Source organism: Limulus polyphemus, unplaced genomic scaffold (genome assembly GCF_000517525.1).
Source record: "Limulus polyphemus unplaced genomic scaffold, Limulus_polyphemus-2.1.2 Scaffold803, whole genome shotgun sequence".
Classification (NCBI taxonomy): Eukaryota; Metazoa; Arthropoda; class Merostomata; order Xiphosura; family Limulidae; genus Limulus; species Limulus polyphemus.
Genome location: NW_013666413.1, coordinates 227,816 through 236,182, shown reverse-complemented (window position 1 = coordinate 236,182; position 8,367 = coordinate 227,816). Strand labels below are relative to the sequence as shown.

The 8,367-nt window shown below is 34.9% G+C and overlaps 1 pseudogene; it reads right to left on the bottom strand.

The window, feature by feature from the left end:
- Positions 1 to 878: 878 nt before the first annotated feature.
- LOC106460606 overlaps positions 879 to 8,367 on the bottom strand; it is a 20,721-nt pseudogene continuing 13,232 nt past the window's right edge.

The window sequence follows — 8,367 nt, the reverse complement described above, 5'->3', positions numbered from 1 at the left end:
TTTTATATGCTAGATTGCACTAACCTTCGGGCATTACTATTATAATGCATGAGCGAGCTTAGGCTGAATAGCGCTGGCCTACCTAACCCTAGAGAGCGATAAAAAATCTTTAAATAGAGTATTTTAGGATACAAACCTCGGATCTGTATTAAATGTTTTAATACAAAAATCTAACACCAACTTCTAGAGTATTACATATTTCATTATCCAAACACTACTTTATTTTATCTAATTTCTTACATCTTATAATTATCTTTATATAAATTCATATCTTAATACATTTCGGGAGCTTTCAACTAAATGAAAGACTTTGATGAAAATGGTTATTTTAACTCTTGAAGCACACAATAGGGTTTACACCCCTACATTTCTGAGCTCTCTAATATAATTCGTTAACCGACAAGAAAAGACAGAGTATAATCTAATCTACGACACTTACTGCAAACAACACAACATAGTGTATATTTGGAAGACTAGATTTCAACTGGCACGTGCTCTGCTATGTTAAGCTCTGTATCTTAAGTCCGGGTCCATTAATTTAAGCTTGAATTTTCATTTCTATTTTCGTTTCGTAGATTTTTTTGGCATATAATTTAATATGAAATCAAAAATTGATAAACTTTCCAGAGAAATTAAGAACTCAAGTCTGTAATTAAGAAAACAAATCGTTGAGGCACATTGATGTGTGAAGTACTTAAAAAATAGTTAAGTAAAATGATTTGTAAAAGGAAACAAAGAATTAAAAATGATAGCGAAAACGAATGTTCGTGTCATGAACTTCATCTCAAATATTTACAATCAGTTTTATAATGACTTCGTGTTCTGTAATTTTAGAGTTCATAATTTAAAAAACAATCTTAATATTACCTCTGTGATAATTTTGTCATTACTCCTCTATAATTTATATGATGAGTATATTTACTTATTTATCTATATTTTAAATTATTGGTTCCTATACTGTCGTGGAAACATCAGCTTGATGTTGACGTGTGTTAGTCTTACTTTTTGTCAAATTGTATGGTGTAACAAGATCTATCATCTTTTACTTATTCCGAGTTATAGCTGGCAGCATAATTTTTGGGTATGCAGTTATAGAAAGGACTAGACCATTTCTTGGAAAAATTTCGTTACATTGAAAAATTTTGTTCCCTGACTAGTGGACCACATAGATCTCTTACTTGTCGGGTAGAATGTTGTTTTTGTTTAAACTTGACTAGTGGACCACATAGATCTCTTAGTTGTCGAGGAGTGTTGTTTTTGTTTAAAACCTGACTATTGGACCACATATATCTCTTAGTTGTCGAGGAGAGTGTTGTTTTTGTTTAAACCTGACTATTGGACCACATATATCTCTTAGTTATCGAGGAGTGTTGTTTTTGTTTAAACCTGACTAGTGGACCACATAGATCTCTTAGTTGTCGAGGAGAGTGTTGTTTTTGTTTAAACCTGACTATTGGACTACATAGATCTCTTAGTTGTCGAGGAGAGTGTTGTTTTTGTTTAAACCTGACTAGTGGACCACACAGTTGTCTAGGGGAATGTTGTTTTTGTTTAAACCTGACTAGTGGACCACATAGATCTCTTAGTTGTCAAGGAGAGTGTTGTTTTTGTTTAAACCTGACTAGTGGACCACACAGTTGTCTAGGGGAATGTTGTTTTTGTTTAAACCTGACTAGTGGACCACATATATCTCTTAGTTGTCGAAGAGAATGTTGTTTTTGTTTAAACCTGACTAGTGGACCACATATATCTCTTAGTTGTCGAAGAGAATGTTGTTTTTGTTCAAAGATAAATTACATTTTCATCTTCCACCAGTTAAGTTATGTTTGTATGGTGCTTCATGTGCGTAAAGGTAGTCAGTGTGTGTATGGTTTTAAAACCAATTGTCGAAGATCAATCTTAAACTTAATTGAACCATTCGATTTTTGTTCAGTTATTTTAACCTGCTTTACCGTTTCTAAAGTAATCTATTAATGCTTTAGCTGTAATGTTAAATAAAGGTGTGTGTGTGTGTTTATAGTGTTGTTCATCTGGTTTATTTTACTAAATTCGTATTTTACACCTTCAATTCGTTATTGCCACCTTGTGAATTAGATATTCTTTATTAAAAACACAATACTTAGAAACATTGAATCTTTAGAGGAGTCTAGTTACTAAGTGATAAACAAACCCAAAAGGAACCCGTGGTGAAGAAAAAAATGGTTAAACCAACTTCACGAAATGATAACTAAACAAATTAAGCCAAATACCTGTAATGTCCATAGCAAACCTGACCTAAAAGTTTGATCTCATTAATCAAAGTACTTATAAATAACAATAATTTCGTCATCTCATTATTAATAAACATTTCTCTCATATTTTTCTTCATCTCTCTCTTCGAGGATTTTTGAAGTAGCTGCAACAGAAGCTGGATTCTCCGCTTCCTTCTTCTTTTGACGTAGTTTGAGCTCGTCCCCAAACGCCAGAAGTCCCAGTTGAGCGTGAGACGCTTCATTAAGAGCACGAGATCGTAAACATGCTCTGTATTGCTCCACAGCTAGATTTGGATCACAAGTTTTCTCGTGCCAGATATGGAATATTCCCGGATCGGTTGCACGCATAACAGTCAAGGGACTTCTAACATATTTCCGATAGAGCATGACATCTTCGCCACCCCAACCAATTATATCTTCATCGAAACCTTTGATATTTATGAAATCACTTCGATATTGGCAAGTCATTCCAAAACCAAAGTCTCGCCAAAATCCCGTATCACGTGAGATTACTAGCTGTTCACTCTCTGTTGGGATGTCTTTACCTTGTAAAGAATAAACAATGCTAGGGTTGTATAAACTAAATATTATTGGATAGTAAACCTTTTTACCAGCTATTGTATTGAGCCTACATCGTTCGAGGAATTTGCTTGAGAACACAATGTCTACGTCACACATGAAAAGTATCACATCATCGGCACGATTCCAATGATGCGCTCCAACTTGCAGTCCTTTGCCTCGAGAAAAGGTTTCGTTTAGGGTTAGTAATTTTATATTTCGAAATTGATTCTCGCGAGAAATTTTGGTAAGAATTATCCTGACATCTTGAAGGCCATCTTCGCCGAAATAGACCACGGTCAAAAAAATCCTTTTATCTAGTTTAACTCCTACTTTGACAAACTTGTCCATAAAGATACGAAACTTATCAATCCTGCCCGACAGTGGTAAAATCAAGTTTATAAGTTCCTTTGATGTACGGACAATCTCTTTTGAGATTGTTTGGATGGGTCCAAAGGGTCGCATTAGTGTAACTTTATGATAGGAATGCGTACTGTTTTTCTCTTTGAAATACAGCTCGTATTGTGAACCGGTTGTAGGATCGTTCCTGTATGCACCCTCTACAAAATCATCCACAGTGCAACGATCTTTTCCATGTCGCTCCTTGTTGATGATCTCTAATGCACGAACAAATATTTCCAAAAGGTCTTTTCTCCTGAACCCTATTGGTTTTTCCACTACCCGCTTCCCGAGGCCTAGTTCTACGGGATAAAGTCGACTGAAAGTAAAGTGATTAAATGGAATAACTTCATACTCATTATTCAGTGGAAGTCCGTGTTTCAGTTCAGCAGTATTCAGCTGCTTTTGGATGTAATCTACACATCCTGTTTCTAGAAATGTGGAATCTTTGGTGGATTTAATGTTCAAATCCATTGGCTCAACGCCTTGTTCGATTTCGACGAGTTTTCTGTGAAGTTCTTGGATTTTTTCCTGGAGCTGTTGCATTTTACGTTTATGATTTTCCTCCTGCTGTTGTAATAGATCCAAATAGTGACTTGGAGAACTGAAACTAAAACCTTGTGATGACAGCACTCCTTTCTCTGCCGCACGCAGTTCTTCTTCCAGTTTTAATCCACACCTTCCAATAAACACTAGAGAGACTAAAGATAAGCCAAGTAGCAATAATAATATTCTGTTCAACATTCTCATTTTCAGTTGAAGCTTATTTTGGCTTTAGGGGTTCTGAAGCAGGATGGATTTTGAAAATTTTAACCTCTTTCTTTCTGAAACCTTTAACATCATTGTCGCATATACTTAGTAGCATCAAATTTAGCCTGAAACGTAGAACCTGAAAGTATAAAATTATAAGAATGATTATAAAAATTACAGCTGCTTCTTGGATTAGATTCTAAATTTTCCTACGTATTAAAATATCATTCTCAAAGTTAGTTCTTTTGTTCTAAAATTCTATATTTTGCAAACAAGGAAAAACACACACACTTAAAAACATTGTAAATTATATCGCTGTATTTCAAAATAAGATTCATAGAAACTAGGACAAACATTAGGAAACCGTAAAAACTTCATAACATGTTTTCTTTAGTCTATACGCTCTTACTCCTAACTCATTGCCCAAACGAGAAAACTCCATTACATTATTAAAATAGTTTTACGCGCTTTTCACACCCTAAGGGTATTTCACAGCATAGGTTCAAAAGTAGAGCGCTGTTTGATATCCGAGCTGCTTCTTTCAAAATATCGATCCAGCTAATGCCTTGAGGTTCAGAAGAATCTGTTTAATGAAAGTGCATAGTTGACTGCTTATAGCAACAAGAACAAAACATGTGTGAAACTTCTTGACAGTAAAAATAGTTCGAAGATTACCTTCAAATCTTGCGATAACCGCGTCCGATAATCGCGCAAGGCGGTATCAAAAGACGGTAAAAAAAAAAAAGTATGTGAAAATTAGTGACAAAAAGGATTTATCATTCATACTATTTAACAATACTCCCTAAAATGGGTGACAATTTCCGTGAAACTGTCAACGATATGATTCATGGATTTTTTTTTTTTAATTCGATAATTTACGTTTATTGGTTCAATCAAGTTTAGTCATGTAGCAGAAAATTTCCGAACGTTCTTTAGATCTGGTCTTGTTAAAATACTAAATTGCAACGTTTGACTCTTCTTTTTTTCTTTTTTGGTAAAGGAATTTAACGTTTTCAAAAATAAAAAAAGGAACATGCTCATTAATGCTTCCTCAAACGCCCTTATAAATCGTATTAAAAATTTCTCTCTGGAATCAGTGTTATTTAGATAATACGAATCACAAAATGGCAAACGTTTTTATAAGAGACTGGTGGATAAGAGAATATATAGTCCATGCTTGACTCTTTTTACAAAACATAATCAACACTGGACTTCAGAACCACGATTTGCTCTAAAGTCAATAGCTGTAACTCAGTATTTAACCCTTATCTTATAGAATTTGTACAACAAGAAACACTTAATAAGGTGTAACAAACAGTTGTTTCCAAAGCAGAAAAATGCAACCTTAGTGTTTGACTCTAAATCAGAGAGAATATCCAACAATAGACGTTAGGTCAAAGACTGCCACCAACACCGGACTTCACGTGAGAGTATATAATCCAAAACTTGATTCTAGATCACAGGGAACACCCAACAATAGATGTTAAGTTAAAGACTGCCACCAACACCGGACTCCACGTGAGAGAATATAATCCAAAACTTGATCCTAGATCACATGGAACACCCAACAATAGATGTTAGGTCAAAGACTGCCACCAACACCTGACTCCACGTGAGAGAATATAATCCAAAACTTGATTCTAGATCACAGGGAACACCCAACAATAGACGTTAGGTCAAAGACTGCCACCAACACCTGACTCAACGTGAGAGAATATAATCCAAAACTTGATTCTAGATCACAGGGAACACCCAACAATAGACGTTAGGTCAAAGACTGCCACCAACACCTGACTCAACGTGAGAGAATATAATCCAAAACTTGATTCTAGATCACAGGGAACACCCAACAATAGATGTTAGGCCACAAAGTGTCACCAGTACTTTGCTCCAGGTCAGAGAATATAATCAGCACTTGAACTACAAAAAGTTCGAGGTGGTATGTAAATTTAATGATATAAGTAAGTTTGTTTCCTAAAAGTAATAAATGGCCAGGTTTATTTTGGTAAATAAATATGCAATGAGACATTTAAAATCCAAATAATTGGTAAAAGAAAACTTGTGAATGAAAACTAAGATTTTTTTATCATACCACGTGAGCAAAGTCTTCTTGTTTTTAGGGTGAGTGGGGTATTAATGAATTATTATAGTAGTTATAATAGCGAAATGTCTTCTTGAGAATAGGTTAGAATTAAAATATATTTATCCAAGGAACGCACGAGAACTTTCCGCTAACTCCATTATTTACTTTAATTAGAACTACCGAATAATGCTGGCGATCTTTAAAAAAAAAAATCCATCGACGCGACCACACAAGTTTTATTCGCTATGTTGGAATGGCATGTTGAAATACGGTTCCCCCGTATCAAACTTTTATCTAATGTTATAGGACAACGCTTCTCTGTCAGCATGACGACACGGATCTCGGGTAAAAACTGTGGAATTTATTTTGCGAACTTGTCGTTCGTTCGTATAAATATTACTAGATAAAGTTACTTGATATGCCAGTCGTGTTCTTTAAAACCTAAGCAAAGCAAGTTCGAAGTTCTGATGCTGTGGAAACCCAGCAAGTGGAGAAAAATTCATAATGTTAAAACAAAAACTTAGTATTGAGAGATCCATAATGAAAAACAGTCATGCTGTGTTTAGATTATCAATAAATATAACTAGGCTTAAAAAGTCACCTTACAGAAGCTGATTAGCATTAAAACTGGACGTGAAACTTTAAAGAACAATTCGTAGGTAAAAGCTTTTAAATACCAATTACATTTGTCAGTTTTAGATAGCAAACCAGCTATGTCAAGGATGATTCTCTGCAAAGAAAGTATAGTTTTTTTATTGTGGCCAATGCTTCTCGTACAATAAATTTAGTACAGTGTGTACTTCATTTATTGACGTCTGTACAAGAATGCAGCAATAAAACTGTTTCTGAAGATTAACAATGATGTGTGACACTCCTCTTTGGTGCTCTCCTGTTCTCACAATATCCTTAGCCTTAAAACTATGTGAGTACTACATGCTTTACAAATGAATCATCATGTTGCAGCAGTTAATAATAATGGTACAATACACTATTCTACACTAATAACTGACTATATAAGTTCAGAATGTTATATGCCTTAGTACTATATCCTTATGTATGTGATGACCATGCTTTATTTTGCAAGTAGTGCCCAAACTATGTTCAAGTCCTTCAGTTGCTCTACCCAAATATCCTGATTAGTCGTTGTGATGTCCATCCACAGGTAGAATGATCAGTATTCATATGGGTTGTCATCACTACTGGTGGTATGGGCAATATCGTACAATGAATTTCCTTTCTACCATTCAAGTAGTTCTAGCAGATCCTACTTTTTTTTCATACAGTATCAGTATTCAGCAGCTGTTTGAATACAGTTTGTATTTGTGATCACTGCTCCAATTCAATCCATTTTCACTTGTATCACTATTCAGGGTGAATAGATAACCTTGATCAGGCTAGTCAACATCAGTGTCTTGACCAAAACAAAATTTAGGTAATACTAAAAACGCATCTTTTCATATGTTTAATTTGCTGATTTTCTGACGAGCAAAGTTTTTCAGTAAGTTTGTGTTTTTTGCCGAATTGATTGTTTTGCACTGTTTGACTTGTTTGTATGGGAAAGATGTGTAGTCTCTTGTGGCGTGTGTAAATTTGTTTAAAGCTAACTATCTATAACCCATCAGTCCTGCAAATTGAACAATAGGTTTTCAGTGACAGTAAATAAATTTAGTGGTATACGTGATTACAGCCTCATTGACGTGTTTCCGTTTTGCCAGAAGTTCATAATACTTCATCAGTTTCTATCATGGGTAGTGTAATGATGTTGGTTTCTCTGCTTTTCGGGAGCAAAATAACAGTATCAAATAACTTTTTTTTTGCCGGCAGTCTGCACTTTTCGTTTGACATTATTTTTATGTATACTTTCAATAGTATATACAGTTGCTATCCCATGATACTGATTTCTAAACAAATGTGAATTTTACACTAAAATGCCAAACCTTAAACATTTTATTTCAAAGCGTTCGCTTGTTCACTTGAACGGCATTTTATGAAAGCAATAAACTAAACAGCCACTCAGAGACCTCTGTGGTTCAAATATAGCTACCCATACTTTTGAACTGCGGACCAAAACGGCAGAACCTGCCGATTGAAGCGGCTAATTGCATAACCGATTAGTGGGATTGACTTTCACTCTTATAATGCATCCACAGCTGAAGGAGCGAATCATGTTTGTTAGTACCATACTTCAAACACGAAAACCTCTGATCCCTAGTTCGATATGATAACCAGAAAGCCACACTCGGAAGGTATCAATGAGACTTTGGCATTTTTCGAGCTTTGAGCATATGTTTATGTTATAGAAATGTCAAATTATGGTAGAATTAG